Here is an 18,444-nt window from a genome sequence, read left to right on the forward strand (position 1 = left end):
ATGCTTAGTGGGCTTTAAACAGAAAATACTAAAGTTATGCCATGCCTAGAGACAATATGAGTAACTTAATAATTTTGACAGGGCCCAAGAATATAAGAATCTGACTGCAGTATACCTAAACGTAACTTCCCTTTCTTTCAAGAGTTTCATGTATGTGTGATGTACTGTAATAGAAGGTCACTTAACTGGACAAATGCGGTGTGGTGTTTATTGACAAGAAAACACATTGAAGCAACTACACTGTATAGCTGATACCCTCTGGTTGTATGACATAAATGCATGACTGGTGCTAATCAGTTAGTTACCATGTTTGATATGCTTACCAGATGCTAATATTAAAACCTCCCAGTGCAGAGGTGTGGCTGAATACTAGCTTTAAAGCTTAGTGTCAAGTTCAACTCTGAATTAAACCACAGAATGACCTAAAGTCTTGTAAAAGAGAACATGAGTTGTTTAAATTGTGGTGGATGCATCTTGGATGTCTTACTGGCAGGCAAATGCTCAAACAGTGGTTCCCCAGCTCGGGGTTTTATTGAATACAGTATGAATTCAGTCAGTCTACTTGTATGGGAACTAAAGACACAATGCACATAAGAAAGTAAAATTAAAAAAAATTCAACAGCTCTATCCTGGCACTTCCTCCAGCGCACTATATAAAAATACACAGAATTGCTTCCTAATGTTGTGAAACTACACAACTACTTTGCCATTTATCTGCAAACAAGGAAGCAACTGGATCTCAAACAAAACATTACAAATGTTTTTGGCACTTGAAGGGGGAGGATGTGATCCCTTCTTCTGTTTTTGGCAGTCACTGACCTCTTGTACTAATTTCCAGAATGGCTGCAAATCTTCCTAAAATTACTTGGAATTTCTATGCTAATGATGGTAGGGTCATTTTGGAGAGTTCTGCAGATAAACATCAGTGTTTGAAAAGTGCCATTTGCGTAAAAACTGTCATGAACAAAACTGATTTTCTGTCTGCTCCAGGAATCTTAGTGAGCTTAGTGTGATATATGTTGAAAAATGTCTTTTTAATGAAAGTGAAGGTATTGCTTCTTTAATAGAACGTTAGAAAAACTAGAAGCATAAGGTTTTTATGTAATGGAAATTGTAAAGAATAGGAAAGTTTGGACCAAAAAAAAAAAAAAGAAATCCAGAGGGCATTGACAGCCTTATTCAAAAGCATGCTGCTTTTTCTCATGAATGGAAAAAAAAAATCCTTGATGGTAGGAATTAATGTTGTGCTCAGGAATACATACTTTCTGTCCAGTAAATATGGGAGTATTAACGGATGCATGCAAAATGTAAAGAGTACATGAGATTAATAAAACATGCCTGGTTAAACCAATGCCAAAAAGAATGTGATAATAATAATACATCTTAAAATTAAGACAAAGTAGATGAGTTGTAAAGTACTCTCTTGTCTTACTAGCCCATTGTTATAATGGTACCAGTTTATCATTGGGCTGTAGTACATAATTGTCTGATTACAGTGTGTTACTGAAACTCATAGAGAAATGAAGCTAGCATCAATCCAGACACGGGGAACAAAGTTGGAGCTGGTTGGTCAGGAGTTTGTTCAGTCAAGTTTTGAAGGTCTTTTAGGACAGAGATTCCACAGGCTGTCTGGAACTGGTTTCCTGTGTTCAACCACTGTTTGAAAACTGAAATTTAACTTGTTACAGGTAGTAAACCTTGTCTCTTGCCCTTTTGTTGTAGGCCTCGGTGGAGCCTCTGTGACTTTCCCATCTGTGATCTCTCTCTAGGTGCTATTTTTCTGTTCTGTATAGCATTGAACAAAGACACCAACCTTTGGGGTGTTTTCCTCTAAGATTTGGGTTTACCAGTGACATCCAAAATAATGTTACAGCTTTCAGCTTTGTGCAGTAAATTTAGCAGGTGCTCTGTGTTATAACCATTGGTACACAGTGGATGGACAACAGCTGAAATATAACAAGATAACCTGACTGTGGAGAGACAAATTAACCTAATTTGGGACTGATTCTGTTCTGCCTTTATTTTGCAGTTTAGCTGAAGGCACTCTACTAAGCTCTGCTCACTATGAATATGATATATAGTAAGGTATAAAAAAAAAATAGAGGAAAGGGGATTTTAAACTAATTAAATGCTTGGATTGATTGGTATACTATAGATAGACAATTTTGAATGGTAAGCATTTGTGTTGAACTAAACGAACACTTCTTGCAGCAGTCGTGCTGAGTATATCTGTGTACACTCAAACCTAATCAGATTTTAATTACAGCATTGAGCTAGGAACATTTCCATCTTCCAAGGTCAAATTGTGTTTTAGAAATGTCACCTTTTATTAAGTAGCTGTACTTATTCCTTACAATGAAGTAAATTATATGTAAGCACTGATACTGTGTATGGAAAATTTAAACTATTTTTGTTTCCTTTCTTTGGTAACTTCCTTTGGTTTTAGTCTCTGATCTTGTACTCTCAAATTTGAGTCTAGTTATGCCAAAAACTCAGGAAACTTCATTAACAGGCCTTTTATTATTATTAGATCACAGGATAACAAGATCTAATTTTAAAAGTAAAGGGGATGTGTGAAAAAAACCCCACCCACATCTATTTTAGTAGTCTGAAGAAAAGAGATGCCAAGTAGAATTCTCAAAAGCCCTTGTGCTGGGTTTGGCTGGGATAGAGTTAATTTTCTTTATAGTAGCTAGTATGGGGCTGTTCTGGATTTGTGCTGAAAACAGTGTTGATGACCCAGGGATGTTTTTGTTATTGCTGAGTGGGGCTTAGACAGAGCCAAGGCTGGGGGGCACAAGAAGCTGGGAGGGGATGCAGCTGGGACAGCTGATCCCAACTGACCAAAGGGATATTCCATACCATACCATATGGAATGGGCTGCCCAGGGAAGGGGCTGAGTCCCCATCCCTGGAGGCATTTAAAAGCTGGGCAGATGAGGTGCTTAGGGACATGGTTTAGTGGTGGGATTGCAAGATTAGGGTAATGGTTGGACTTGATGATCTTAAAGGTCTTTTCCAACCTAAACGATTCTATGTCATGCTCAGCACATAAAAAGCTGGCGGAAGAAGGAAGAGGGGGATGTTTGGAGTGATGGCGTTTGTCTTCCTAAGTCAACGTTAAATGTGATGGAGCCCTGCTTTCCTGGAGAAGGCTGAACACCTGCCTGCCATGGGAAGGAGGGAATGAATTCCTTGTTTTGCTTTGCTTGTGCATGTGGCTTTTGCTTTACCTATTAAACTGCCTTTACCTCAACCCATCAGTTTTCTCACTTCTACCCTTCCGATTCTCTCCCCCATCCCACTGGGGGTGAGGAAGCGAGCGGCTGTGTGGGGCTGAGTTAAACCATGACAGTACTCGTAACACACCAGGCGTTTAACTCCCATTGAAGCCAGTTTGTGTAAGTCTGTGCATGTGTAATATGGGAACACCTAATGGATAGCTGCCTTCCCCCCTGCCCTCTCCCCATAGCACTCAAACACTTTTTCAGATTATGAATCTACATTTATAAAATGGTAAAGTATCCAGAGCTTTGATTAAAACCAGTTGTTTTACAGTGTAAAATATATTTATTGACATTAATTCTATAGCTTGGTTCTTGTGCAAACGCGTGAATAAATGTCCGTAAGTACTGCATCTGCTGACTAGCAAAACATGCCTCAGGCAAGTCAACACGATTTATGGATTATATTTCTTTCCCACTCATGTGCCCCTCCTTACTGATGGGTGTAAATATTTCCAACAGTTAAATCAGTGATTGAAATGCCAGCTTAAAGTCTGCTCTAAATGAATATTCTTAATCAGAAGCTGTGATCTGTCGTAAGACAGTATATATCAGTGTTTACTCTTCATAGGGAAAAAAACCCCTGTGTCCTAATTTGAATGTCACTGAAACTCCTTATGTACCCACGTTGGGCAAAGGCCAAGTTAGGATACAGGTCCTTGACAGACTTCAGCTCTCCGTTTATGAGACCATCATCCATCACTGCATAGTAAAGCAAACGTGGTTGCTGAAATTGTAATGCACTTTGGAGATGATACGTAAGTATATCTATAGTAGTCTTTTTTGTGAACTGATGGGTCAGTCCAACGTACAGTCTAATAAACAGGTACACAGCAGTGTACTTAATTGTGTGCAACAAGGGTTAAAAGAAGTGTTGAGAGTTTGAGTTGACAATACTATCTTTAGTTTTTTGAATTGATATCACAACCTTAATATTTTCAGTGTAAATTTTTGTATGCCTTTAAAAACCATATGGAAGATATAGTATAATTTGCCATAAGGAGACTTCTGCTCTGTTTGCCAGCAAGGTTGTCATCTGGAATCCCACAGAGCAGGTTGACACCGCTTTGGTCACTGGATGGAGCATGCTTTCCACATGGGCTAGCTGCTAGAGGGGCAGGAGCACAGTCTGTCTTGGCACTCCTGGCTGAGACCCCCATCAGTGGTTTCAACTGGGATCTTGAAGTGGGGGGGAGGGAAGGGTGGCCTTTGCTAAGCCCTTGACCCAAGTGCTGCTGCCTCCTGTTTTGTGGGTGCTGTGTATGGGTGGGGCAATGTAACCCAGAAGAATGTCCCTGCTCACTACCTGCTGTGCTGCCAGGCACTTTAACTGCTTCCTAGCTGGCAGGTTTATAGAGAAGCTGCTCTTGGTCTCTATAATATGGCGATAAAGCATGTCCTGTCTTGTCAGCATGGAGGAGCTGTGCAGTGACGAAGCTTACTTGGTTAGATAAAATACTTGAGGTTCTTGGCAAGTGGTTTAAAACAAAACTGAGCATGTTCAAGTGCCTTTAAAGGCACTTACCATCTGTACAGATACCTTCACTGGAGCAGCAAGATGCAAGTTTAGCTTGATCAGTTTATCTTCTACAGCTTTAACTTCTTGGACTGAATAAAAGGTTATATTTTGTTCAACTGAATTCTCCACTCTGTCTTTAAATGTCTGAACTGATTTTATGCAAGTCTTCTACAAAAAGTAGTTCTGAGGGGTGTGAGAGACAGTCATTAAAGAATTAGAAGAGGCTTCTGTGATGGAAAATGTTAGGCATCCTTAACCACAGATGTAGCTGTGCCTGCATAGGTAATGATAGGCTTTAGTGTATTTTTCTATTTCAGGCAAAGGTGCCCACCCGAAACCAGCAATGTTCTTTTCTTTTTAGTGCACCAGTTTGTCAAAATTAACTTTCATTCAGTAGATCCTCCTAATTTTAGCCCAGGATGAAACTTGAGTTGCAATGTTGGGTGTCTCAAGGCTGTTCTAGAGATGAAGTACATTAAATTGAGTGTGTGTGTGTGTGTTCATAAGTGAAGTCACTGGGGCCCCTGCCCTTGTGGAAATATCTATTAGTGTGTGGTTTTAAATGTTTTTCAGCAATCTATTCATTCCCCCCTCCCCGTATGGTACTCCAAATTGTAGAATCTTTATTTCTACACACAAAAAGCAAAAACTAATACTCTTTTGTTTGGTATGGGTCTTATTTTCATAACCTGTAAGCTTTAACTGTGCCTGGGAATGGAAGGAACTACATCTGTTTGGGCTCATGCATAATGCAAATGTGGCATGTTTTTAAAATTACTTAAAAAAACTACAGGTAAACACAACTAATTTCTAATTGGTTTTGTAAACAATAGGTATAGTCTTCAGAAACTGGAAAAATGCATGCTGTGGACTTCTGGAAAGAGCTTGCATGCCTTCCTGAAATAAGTTTTTCCTAAATGGCTTCAGAATAGGACACTATGTAGATTGGGTGGAGCCTTGCAGTCTCAGTAGGACTGAGACATGCTGTTAATTCAAGGGCAGTCTCTTACTAGCTTCATGAGCTGCATAATAAAACATACATAGTGGGGGGGGGACGGGACACCAAAAAACCAAAAAAACCCCAAACCAACATTTTTCAAGGGAATTGCATAAAGTTTAGTAAAGGGTCCTCAGAATTATTAATTTTTTGCAGACATGCTGGTGCATCACTGTTAATATTTTTTTCTTGAAAACATGATTATACAGACTCAGATTTTAGTTAATAGGTTACTTATCTGGGGATCTAGTAAACGCTTCTAAATACTATTCAAGTTTTGTAATTAGTGTATTTTTGGAGACAGTGTTAAAAATTGCTTGTGTTGTCTTCCCATCCCCCAGCTTTTGAGCTCGGAGGACTCTAGCTTGCTTGCAGCTGCAGCGGTAGGCATCTTTCAGGAAGTGACCTTGGCTTGTCTTAATCAAATTCAGAACACAGAAAAGCTTCTTGGTAACATGCTGACTTGATGTAAAATTTTATAGCATCCATTTTCTTTTAAAATGAGGCCATCTTATAAAAAGAGAATTTATTTATGGTATCTCAATTGAAAAGAATTTCTCTAAAATGACATGGTATTTAGAGAAGGTAAAACAACAAAAACAAACTGCTCTTTTTACTGAGAGGAAAATAGCTTTTTATATATATGTAATTAAGTTTTAAATTACTATTGGCAAAACTGTATTTTAGCCTAGCTAAACTATGAAAATACAGCGTTATTTGATAGCATTTTCCTTGGTGTCTTACCATTTTTGAACTAGGGTAGAAAAGCTTGGTAGTAGGGCGTGATCTCAATCAGCTAAGATTCTCATGATGTCTTTAACTTTCTGACTTGATGTATTTTAATCACTTACTGCATCTTTTGTTAGCAGCTTTTAAGGCATTGAACTTAACCTCATAGTAGCTGTATTGAGCTGTTATGCCTATTTGCACAGATTGAGAAAGGAATCTACCTGTGCCTGTTCAAGAAATCACTGTTTGACCTTACCTACCAGCTGGAATTTTTGTTGTTGTTGTTGTTGCCTGCTCTTAAATTGAGTGGCTGACTATTCCTGGAGCAGGCTTTAGGAGTTTTGCATTATTATCTTTTTGCCCAAAACTATTTTGTGAATTAACAAGAAGATTTTTGGCAGTATTTTCAGCTGACATAGCTGTTTGTAAGAGTGTCTGTCTTTATCCTTCCTTAGGATCTACACAGGGCTGAGACCAGAGTATTTTTCATCATTACAAAGTGCTGTGAAAGCCTTTAAGGTTCTGTGTAAGATAATTTACCAATTTTCAAACTGTATCTTTCTGGAGAATTAGTAATAGCTGCCACCTGACTGATGTGTTTTCCCCTAGGTTGTCATATACATTATCTTGAACAATCTACCATCTGGTTGGTTTCAGGGTTTGGAAAACTGAGTTCTACTTCAACTGGCATCTTCAGCATAAACCTCTCCTGCATGTTGATGGCATTATTTAGTCATCTTCCTCTTCACAATTATAGTCAGACTCTTGTCATTCTTTCTGCAGTGTGTTGGAAATCTGAATATGCTAACATACATGTTCTCAAGTGTTTCCTGACGTGACTGCTGCCAGTTTTGGGATGGTTTAATTCCATGTTGTTTACCTTGCAAATGTACGCAATGACTTGCCATTTTCCTAGGGATCAAGTCAGAGTTGTTAATCATGCACTTCAAGATCTCTGTGTAACCCTATCCCTTTCTGCTGTGCTGAACATACTGAATTTGCCTTAACTGCATGCTTTACCCACTTCTCTTCATGCTGCCTCATATTATATTGTCTGTTATTGCACCAAACTGAGAACTCTTCATCCACATCTTCACTTAGAGTGCTTTAGTCCTTTTTTCCTTGTAGTCTGCAAGGCCAATGAGGAGGTGATAAATCTGTGCTTAAGTGTAGTTGACACTGACTTTCCAAGATCAAGTGGATGCCAAAGCACAATCATAGATTGTGTCACTCAGTATTTGCTGTCATCAGCATTTTCATCAGTCTCCCAGAGAATAAAACTGGTCCCAGCACAGATTTTGGGATACCCCACCATGTACTGATTCACCGAGTCAGTAGTCCCTGAGATGCAACTACACTGCTAGTGATGGTATTTTGACTCTGGAAAGCTTGTGTTATAATTATCTCCATTAAAATTTTAAACCAGAACTACTGATTCGGAGATGACAGAACCTGGTACCAAATGAGGCATATCCATAACAGAGGCATACAGTGGAACAAGAAGCTTGTTCTATGTTGTTCTTCTAGTTCTGTGATCTTAAAAAGAGTGGAGACTAAGATGCATCTTCTTTTTCTGTGCCAAAGCAAGACAATCTATTACAAATGTCTTGTGTCCAGACCATTTTCTGCTTCTGTGGCTAGGTATTACTTGTTTTCCTGGGCAAGACTGTGAAGAGCTGAACATGTTTGTCTGTAAGAGCCACAAATTCAATGTCCATCCTTCCTGGAGTAGACAGAGGATGACTTGTTTTGAAGTCAACATCTTGAAGCAGCGTATTATTAACGGTGCTGTGGGGACTGGACAGCATGCAGCAGTACTCCTTGGGCTGCCCAGCCTTATGTCAGGGCAATGCCGACTCCTCGTTTGACATGAAGCAAAGTAAATCACTGCAGCTCTGGACTGCGCATTCCGAATCCTTTCCGACAATTCTGTGCTGGTCTTCTCCCTCCCTCCCCTTTCGCAAGGTCAGTCTTTCCTGTTTGCCAGCACAATCTCACTGCTGTCACTTACAGCTCCACAGTTCTGCACTGCTTTGATACTGCCTAGTATCTGTCCTACCCCTTAAATTACTGACCTGGTTTTCGACTAAAATGGGGTAAGGGAACCCACTTCTCAACACATATAAATATCTTAAGGGTGGAAGTCATGAGGATGGAGCCAGACTCTTCTCGGTGCTCACTGACAGGACAAGGGGCAGTGGGTACAAACTGAAACATAAGAGGTTTCAGTTGAATGTGAGGAAAAACTTTACTTTGAGGATGATAGAGCACTGGCACAGGCTGCCCAGGGGGGCTGTGGAGTCTCCTTCTCTGGAGAGATTCAAAGCCCGCCTGGACAGAGTGCTGTATAACATGCTCTAGGAGTCCCTGCTTTAGCAGGGGCGTTGGACTGGATGACCTCCCGAGGTCCCTTCCGACCCTTGTGATTCTGTGACTCTGCAGCTCAGCCTCTGACGCAGGGCGTGCTGCTGCTGCGCAGCTCCCCTTGCCCCTCATTTTCACGCGAAAGGGAACGCTCAACGCCCGGGAGGCTGCTGGGGGCTCTGCTCCGTACGCCCCTGGAGGGCGAGGGGAGGAGAGGGCAGGGCAGGGCCTTTTCTGCCTCGCTGCGGAAAGGTGAAATTGAAACCACGGTAAACTTTTGACCCTGTAGCAGCGCCGGTGGAGCGCCTGCCCTCGCCAAGCGCGCAGCGCTGTCCCCCCCTTTTCCTGTATTTATTCCCTGTGATCGTGCCGTGCCGCATGCGGCCCCTGCGAGGCGGGGGGCGGGCAGGGCCAGGGCCGTGCCTGGCCGGCTAACGGTGAAGCTGGACGGTGTCTTAGCTGCCAGGGCCAGCTATCTTCTAGAGGTCTGATCAGTAAACAAGTAGGAGTCCATTTTTCAACTTCCAAGATGTGTTTTGCGTGGTTAAAACAAAACACCAACCCCCGAAGTGCTGCTGGCTGTCGGGGAGGGGCGGGTGAGTCACGGGGGCGCTGCTGCGGCGGGCTCTGCCGCTCCGCAAACGGGGGGGGGTGAAGCGGCTGCTCCTTACTGAAATCCGAGGTAGAAATCTCTCATTATTTCGGTGTATTAAATACATATTTACCTAGCTGTAACTGGTTTTCTATTCTTCGCTATCTTCTTTAAACAAAAGAATACGTTTGTTCAGTCGGGGGGACAAGTAGTGCCAGCTGAACTCCGTTGCCAGCTGGGCTTCATTGCCAACTTGTGGAGTGTCAGGGGCCCGTGGTAGCCAACGTTATGAATTTTTATTTAGGAAGGATGACTCTTAACAAATTCTGGACCTGATTAGAGTGTCACTTTCATACTATGTGGAGTTTGTCACAAAAAAAAAAAAAATCAAAAATATCTGTGGTCAAGAAAAGTCACCTTCCCTCTGTAGCTTTGCCAAACCAGACAAATTAAAGTAGCATTACGTTTTCAGTGAAGTATGAATACGAGATGTGGTTCATCCACGTTTCTCTCCCCGTAAACATGTCTGTCTGCCACTGACAGAAGCGGAGCTGACTCGGTTACTCGGCTGCATCAGCTGCCATTTTCTCCCTCCCCCGCTCCCCGGCGCAGGTACCGGCCTGCTCTTCTTGCTGGGACCTGAAGCTCCTGAATGTTAAGTGCCGCTTAATCAAGGAGTCACTCAGCACCTGACTTGGAGATAACATTCACAACTCTTCCTCACCAGAGAAACTTGATTCCTCACTACTTCAGGCTGATGTTTTCGCCTCTCTAGTGGCTCGTTCTTGCAAATAGTTTCATCGGATTTAGACAGCGTGTTCATTTTCTTAATGAGAGATTAAAGTGGGGAGGAACCCTCAGCGGCTGTGATTTGGATTTTTAAAAAAATTCAGTTCAATAAGCAGCGCAGTGTTTGGTTTACGGCAGCGTTAGATTACCAGGACGAGATTGTGAAGGTTCGGGGTGGGCTGTTTTCGGAGTGCTGCTGTTCTCACTGCAGTTTTATCTGGGAATCAAGGGAGTCTCCTGAAGCATTGCCAGCAGCATCAAGGGAACAATGAATATAATATGATTAATGGCAGATCCCCTGCCCCCTCTTGTGTGCAGTTCTCCTTGCAACTGCAAAAGAAACATGCGCTTGTAATGATAGTTGGTGGCCTGCCTGTTTGTTCCAGCTAGTGTTCTCAAGCAGCAGCTATTACAGAGTTTATTTTTCCCCACTCCCTGCGATTCTTTGTTCTGTCCTCCCTGCGTCCTGCCTGCTGCTCGCCGTCCGTTTCGTGGCAGCTCGTCTGCCTTCGCAGCGGAGCTGCGCTGGAGCTGTAAATCATACCGCCTGTCACAGTGAAAGGGAATAAATGCTCTTCTGAAGGCAAGAGGAGTGAGTAACAACCGCTAGGAACTAAGAATCACTTGTGAACTCTATTTCTGAAGTGTCATTTAAATGTTTCTATTGGAAAGGCTTCTCTTGCACAGTTGCACGGTTGCACTGTGGTAGCATTGGGTGCACGTGCCTTTTAGCGTTAGAAATCTGTGATCTCTAAAAATACTACTGCATATGCTAGTGGTAGGGTGGGAAACCGGCAAAAAATGAACACTGACTCTCAAGCTAAAGGAACACAAACTTCACCCGATTTGGAAACTCTGTAACTTAAAAGTATCCTATTTTGGGGGAGTATTTTGGAAGATTATTCTTGATAGCTAACTGCTGATCGTGAGATAATCACTAGTGTAAATTTTACTTGTAATGAAAATGTCCACAAAGAGGGGTAACCAAAAAGCATTAAATGAGCAGTCACAAACTGAAAACAAACTACGGACTGTTTTATTCTGTGTTTATTCAGAGTAGATTTTGAGGTTGGTTACATCTCTCCAGTTTCCTCAGGGGGGAATTGCAATCTGCTGCTTTGGAACTGCCCTTTTAGAATTTTCTCCACACCCCCCCTCCCCCACGGTTTCCAAACTGTGAATGAGATGCCAAGGTGTTTCCATCTATTCTTTTTGTTATCTAGAGTAAGCAGTTCCTATTGTCATGTTTTACTGAAGGATGGAAAGATTTAGAGGAAATTCTAGAGCACAACCTCTGAATTTTGAAAACTATTTTATATTCCAAAATTCATCAGTAGTTCTGTTGTATGCTTCAAATTTCTGGGCTTATTTCTCCTTAGGCTCCTAGCTTTGGAGTTGTACTGTGAGCTGGATTTTGGCATCTAGCATTAAAGTTTGCCACTTCCCCCTAAATCGGCTCCTAACTGTCATCCTGGCACAAATGCTGAAAAAGAGTAGACTTGTAGTAGTTGGAACTTAAGATGTTTGTTTTTAAAACCTTACCATTGGATCTGTCTTTTCTGCTTTTATTTCTGTTTCAGTTGGTGATGAAACTTCCTATCTGCAGTCCCTGTGTTTCATCATGGGATGCAATAAGCATCTTTTTCTCTGCTTCTTCCTCAGTAGGTTTGTCTCAGCTGTCCTGTCTGCATCCTTCTTGCAGATCTCCAGTGAGGAGTGAACTTCTGGTCCTCTGCAACAACAGTGGGTGGGGTTTCTGGAATGTAAATCCCTCTTTGAAGAGCTGTGTTAGTATGGAGACTTACCTTTTCTAAGAAACACATTGATCAGATCTAGAGCTCCTCAAAACTTTCAACAAATTTTCAGGTCCAGTTTTGCTCTAGCATTGGAGCAGATTTATAGCAGCATCTTCTTAAAAGACATTAAATAAAAAATCAACGTATTCATTCTCTCACCTTTTCTGCAAGCATCATAATTTAAGTCCTTTTGCATTCCACTGGGATGTAGCAAGGTGAATAGATGCAAAAAATGTTAAGCTGCAGACGTGTTGATTCCTTTAAGCATATGTGTACATACACTCTTGTTTCTCTGGCACTGGAGTTCAGGAATTGGTGTTTAAGAAATTACTTTTTTTTTTTTCTTTTAATATACAAACCAGTATGTAGAAAGCATAGCGTTTTTTGGATAGAGCAAAGTGGTGTGATCTCAGTGAAGCAGACCTCCTGCTGTGAGTTGTTTCGCCTCCTGCACTTTCTTGAGAAATGCTGTAAGTACAGGGATTGGCTGTTACAGGCGAGAGGACTTTATGCATTTATAATCTCTGTAGGTTGCATTATCTATACAGCTGTCGATCATAAATGTTTCTGGGTTGATGTACCCTAATAGCCAGGTTGTTCCTAGCTTCTGCTGTAGGCTGAAGTCTTCTCAGGCCACAGGGACAGTGGACAGTAGCTTTCCTTACTGATTTCTACTGAAGTAGCAGACTGGGATATTTACCCTGTAGTCTTTTTAGAGGAGTCTGCTTTATTTCCAGCATACTTTAAAACTGTTTTTAGGCTGTTTGGGTGGGGGTAGGATTGCTCAAAGAAATTCCACATGCTAATGTAGCCATAATGCTCTCTGCCATTCACATTCAGCTTTTTTTGTGTGTGTGTTCTGGAAAGCTCTTCTTATCCATCCTATTTTGTCTGATTTCTCTAAACTTTCCTTCTGATGTTTATTGATCATATAGTACTTGGCCTTTAGGATGATAATCAGTATAGCCTATTTGGCTATTTCTCAAAGCAGTACATGAATTTTAAATAGTAGAGAGACCACATCCCTGAACAGATGGAGGAAGAAAAAACAGAAGATTGGCTGAAGTGCTCCATAACTGTTGCATTCGCTCATTTGTGGTATGCAGTCATCCTTACGATAGTCTGCTGAAGTCTAGATCTGGAAGGCTAAAGCAACAACAGAGATCAACTTTACAGTTTGTGGTATCAAAAATTCTTTATGATGTATCACTGCATGGTGCTCATTGTTCACTCTCTCCAATGAGAGGGCAGTAGAAATGCAGTTTTCTTCAAGATAAGTAAATTAAAAGCACAACACAATAATCCTTATAATAACAATACTGTAAGCCTTACAGTAGACAGTTTTAGTTCTCAAGGTACAAATAGGAATGTCCTGATAAATCAAGGATCTGACAAACAGAAATAGATTCAGAGCAAAAATTACATGCCAACAAAACCGGTATGTCTTTTGTCTTGCTGGCTCCACATGTTACTGTAGTCTTTTGGTAATGATGCTGTGAAAATAGAGGGTGAGGATTTTTCATTTTGGATGTTACTACTCAAACATATTCCCATTTTCAGCGCTAGAACAGACAACTGTAAACATTCTTTCATAATAATCCTCAGGGCTGTGATGTGATAGAGAATAGGAAAATTAGTGATGCCTATCTAAATTTTTTTCAAGTGCTAAGCTTTGTCTGTCCTAGGGAATAAAAAGGGCTGTGTGTACTGAACATGGACAATTACAGAACGTTTATTTTATTTGAAGGAAGAATTTCTTATGTCTTACAGTAGGAAAAATAATGTTGCTTTTTATTTAATGCCTATTTAATGTAATTCTAAATTGAGGGGGCAAAACTGAATTATCCTGGCTATGCAAATGGAGGAGGAAGGGGAATTGCAAGCTCTGTGATGGTCACAGTGTCCCCCTTAATTGATTTATGACTGTTGTTCATAAGAAAAATACCTGTGTTAGATAGTAACATTTCTATACTAATACTAATTTCAGGAATTTTGAATTAATACTTTAAAATTACATATATTGAATATATTGATAACTTCAATTATGCTTTTTTTCTCTTTTTCCAGCATCTTGTATAGAATATTCATTAGGTGATTTGCTATTTCAAAAGCTGTCATTCCCCTTCTTTTCTCCACAATACAGTTAAAGTAGGAAAAGCACTTCTATCTCTCTTCCAGATTTGTGTTTTCACCTTGATTCTCTACCACCTATATAATGTTGTCCTCCTGGGTCCTGTGTCAACACTGCTCTCATGTTGTTGTGACAGGATTAGAACTGAGGATTTCAGTCAGAGGAATCTTATTCTGAAATACTCTAAAGTTGAAAGGGAAGAAAATTAAGATCGCTGTGAAGCTTGCTTAAGCTTGATCTAAGAGGCAGAATAGAACGTTTGGAGAGAGAATACATGTTTGAGGTTTTCAGGGGCTGAATAACAGAGCATGACACAGGGAGAGACTGCAGTCTTGTGCGTTTTATGGGGAGGACAATGGGAGCATCCTGTTAAATGAAAAGCAAAACCATTTGAAATTGATAAAAAAATCACTGGTACAGTTAGCAGGCACATGATAGCAGGCAAGTTATTAGTATACTAAAAACATTTTGTATTTTTTAATAGGAGAATATTTATAGTTAGCAGAGTTTATACTTACAGGGGTATTCTGTGGTATGGATTAGTTTTCTACTGATTCCTGGAAGCTAAACCTCCCTTTGGTAGATTCACCCTTTTTCAGTACTGAATAAGGTGAGGGTCTGATATGATACGGCATGGTGAATTTTATGTTTCTGTGGCAAACAGGTATTGATAATGAAGACATTAGTGCCGTAAATGCTATCTTTATTTGAAGGAAATAACCCTTATCTTTTGCTTTCTTGTTATTTTATGTGTATATAATATAAATGTTATTTATGTCTTTCCAGGGTATGCAGAAATCTTTTGTGATCTTGTGAGAAGTAAAGCATTCTAAGTTGGAATTCTCTTTGTTGCTTGCTTCTATAGTCTGTCAGAGCAAGATTAATACTGTTTAATGGTGCTGTTTTACCTAGTATACTATTCATGCTGTCTTCATAGTGTTCTTTGGTTAACAGTTTCATAAAGTTTCAGGGTAGCTTTTGAGAAACTTTGAACGCTGCTAGTCATTCATTGGCTCAAAAAGTTAGGAAAATGTTGACTTGCTTAGCTGTAAAAGCAAAATTCATCTTTGCTTTAGGAAACTTAATTCAGTGCATCTTTGAAGTGCAATCGTTTAAAACCCAGCCTTTTTAAGAGATATTTTAAAGATTTTTTTTTTTTGTTCTATAAACTAGCATACCTAAGACAATTTTTAGTACTCTTAGGATCTCTGATGAGAAACTGAAGAACTTCTGCCCTGCTTGTACTGTGTGACAGTTATTTGTCAATCCTGAACCACTGCAGTTTGCAGAATGATGTTTTAAGACACCAGTTTTCATTTTGCTTAAAAAGCTTCACTGCGATGTGTGTTATCTTAGTGGCTAATAACGAGCAATTTGTCAGTGAGTAGCTGGCCATGCAGTAATGGCAGGGTAGTGAGTGGTAACCCCTTTGCTTGCCCAAAGCTAGTAAGAAATCCCCACTCATTATCCAGAGATCTGCAAAGATCCTTGAATTTTAAAGAACATTGAGACCTAGGAAAGATGCGTAAAGCAGTAAAAATAACTGTTTGGTGTTTACTGCAAAATTGCAGGATTTGTGGCTCTCTGTAATCCAAGGCAGTGTTATCATTCATAGAATAGTGGCATTTAACTCTTCCATGACATATGGATGAAGTTTACCTCTCATCCAAACTAAACTTCACTTTGGTTTTAAGTGACAGATTTCTCTTTAGAATGAATGAAATCATCTAGCAATCTTCCTAGAAGTTGTGAGGATAGAAGGAAATATATAATTTAAAGACTAATACAAAGTTTTAGAATTTCTCAATGAACTATTGTACATCTTCTGTAATACTTTAAAACTTAAGACTTAACCAGTTATGACTAAAATGAACGGTTTTCCATTTAGCAGGATGTTTTCCCTGGTCAGTAGCAGGTGCACTGTGGTCCTTAATTTGACAGGTTTTGTCATTCTTAGTACCTCTCCTTTCCTTTTTATATGTCTGTCATGCTAATATGGGATATATTTACTAATCTGCCTCTTTGAAGGTACCTATTTTGTAATGTCGGTATGAGGATTATAACATCAAGAAGTATGTAATGTTAGATATTTATTTTGAAACAGAACATGCAAATGTTACTCTTCAGAACTATGTATGTTCTTGCTGGTATTAATAGGCAAGTTATTTTGGGTTACAGCCTTTTCATTAGATTTTCTGCCTTGATTGTTCAGCTCTAATTTCGCATCACCAATGTTGGTTTCAGAGCAGATACAGTGAATACTGTAAATTGAATGTGCAAGAGGACTTCTTTGTACTTTGTATTCTTTCTTATGCCATAACATAAGAGATCTGAAGAGCTTTTGTATTCTGCTGAAACTTGATAGTTGGCTCTGATTAGTGCTTATAATCACTTTTGCAGTTGAAGGATGTTATTTTGATGTTTACACTGCTACAGGTAATGCAATTTTTGTAGTTAAGTCTAGCAGATAAGTTGCCACTGCTTTCAGCAGTTATTGTTCTGGTTTTGCAACACTGGTGCTCAATGTGGTTGATGAAAGATCATTTAGATTACTTATCATAACTCTAAGTAATGGACAGTTAGTCTGTAAAAAGTGTGTCTTTTTAAAATAAAAAAAATGTGAACATTGTAAGTTATTATTGACATTCTTAGAAAACATCAAGTAGACCATAATAATAATTTTAAATAGGAGTTGCTCCCATTCAGACACCAGGTTTAACATAGATAGTAGTACCAGAACATTCTTAAAAGGTGTCTGTTGACCAAACAGATATTTTATCTGTTTTTCATGGCTCTGTGTACAGCGCACACCTATGTTTCTAAATAACTTGGGAAATAGTTCTACATAAAATTTAGGTCCTCTCGAGTCTTCTGATAGGACAAAACACATTTACTGTATCTTTCTATTTGAAGTTACAAAAAATACTCAGGTGAAAGATTTTTTTTTTATTTCCCTGCTGAAGATAAAATTTTGAAAGAAATACTGTTTTGAGCCTTAGTATTTCTAATAGAGCTGGTGATAGAATTCTCATTGAATTAACAGAAACAGACTTAAACCAACACTAAGCGCTTCCAAAAATCCCAGTAGAAGTATATTAAATTTCAATGGATCAAAATACTTACTACTTAAACACAGAGAGGGAAAGGCGTTGATATGACACGTGTATTTCACGATCTTTCAACACGCTGAGCATTTAACTTGCTCAGGAAAAATTCATGAAAAGACATTCATAGTGCTTCAGACTTAGCTGCAGAAGAAGAAGCGTGCTTGTTAACATGGTAATCATGGTGAAATTTTTGAAGTGCATTTCACTGTTTGGCATGATAACGGTAGCATAGTAATAATTTTTCATATACACAGAATGATAAATTACATGTGGGTTTAAATGGGGGAGCTAGGGAATGAACAGCTTTTAAATGGACTACACTGCAGATAGGGTTGATTGATGTATTTATATCACATTAAAAAGTAACATTTCTTAATGGAAAATTCTGCCAATCGGATCCCAACCCCACCCTTTTATTGTACAGTTAGTGTTCCAAGACTGCTCAGTTTGCTGGGCTAATTCTGCAAGATACAATTAGAATTTTAAAATGAGTGATTTACTACAGCAGATGATGTTCAAGTAAAATTGGACTGTAAAAAATACAGAATTGGTGGTGGATATAAGAACAATTGTTTCTCTTCCAGGTTCTTTTTGACTTGGTTTGATGTTGATTGTGCCTATTTCCTTAGAATGTGTATGTTAGACCGTTATATGCAACTTTACCAGAGATTTTTTGGAAATACTTCCATTAATTTCTGTGTCACAATGCCCTGCTTTGGAAGCCAAAATTTGAAAACACTAAACTTTTGACCTTGGGTAGGTGTTGCCATGTATAATGCACTATATTCAGCTGGTGAAGTAAAAATTGCATTTTTCTGGGCTCTAGTTTGTGGAAAAAATAGTGTGTATTGGGCTGTGATGCCTGACAGCTGACATTTATCAAGGGTAACATGAGCTTTACTCATTCTCACATTTTTAAGCAGCTTTCAAAGCTTTACATGTATACACATGTTCAGCATATGTCTTGCAGTTATGAACATTTTGTTCTAAAGATGTTAACTCTCATTAAGATGAGAATTCAGACTATAAACCCATAACGATTTTAATTTATCAAATTTAGTCACAATGTTAACATTTTGTAAACTGGCACTATGAGGTAAAACAGTAATGCTTAAAGCTTAGAAATACTTTTCCCTT

At 39.5% G+C, this 18,444-nt stretch overlaps 1 protein-coding gene across 5 annotated transcripts in view; it reads left to right on the forward strand.

The window, feature by feature from the left end:
- NCOA3 (nuclear receptor coactivator 3) overlaps positions 1 to 18,444 on the forward strand; it is an 80,649-nt gene that overhangs the window by 15,652 nt on the left and 46,553 nt on the right. Inside the window, exon 1 of one of the 5 annotated variants that reach the window (XM_035900125.1) lies at positions 9,244 to 9,488. The exons of the other annotated variants lie outside the window; for them this stretch is intronic. The gene's annotated coding sequence lies outside the window, so the exon portion shown is untranslated. Of the gene's footprint in view, positions 1 to 9,243; positions 9,489 to 18,444 lie in introns of those variants that run through there. 5 annotated transcript variants of the gene reach the window in all.

This window comes from Egretta garzetta, unplaced genomic scaffold (genome assembly GCF_000687185.1).
Source record: "Egretta garzetta isolate BGI_Z169 unplaced genomic scaffold, ASM68718v1 scaffold178, whole genome shotgun sequence".
NCBI lineage: Eukaryota > Metazoa > Chordata > Aves > Pelecaniformes > Ardeidae > Egretta > Egretta garzetta.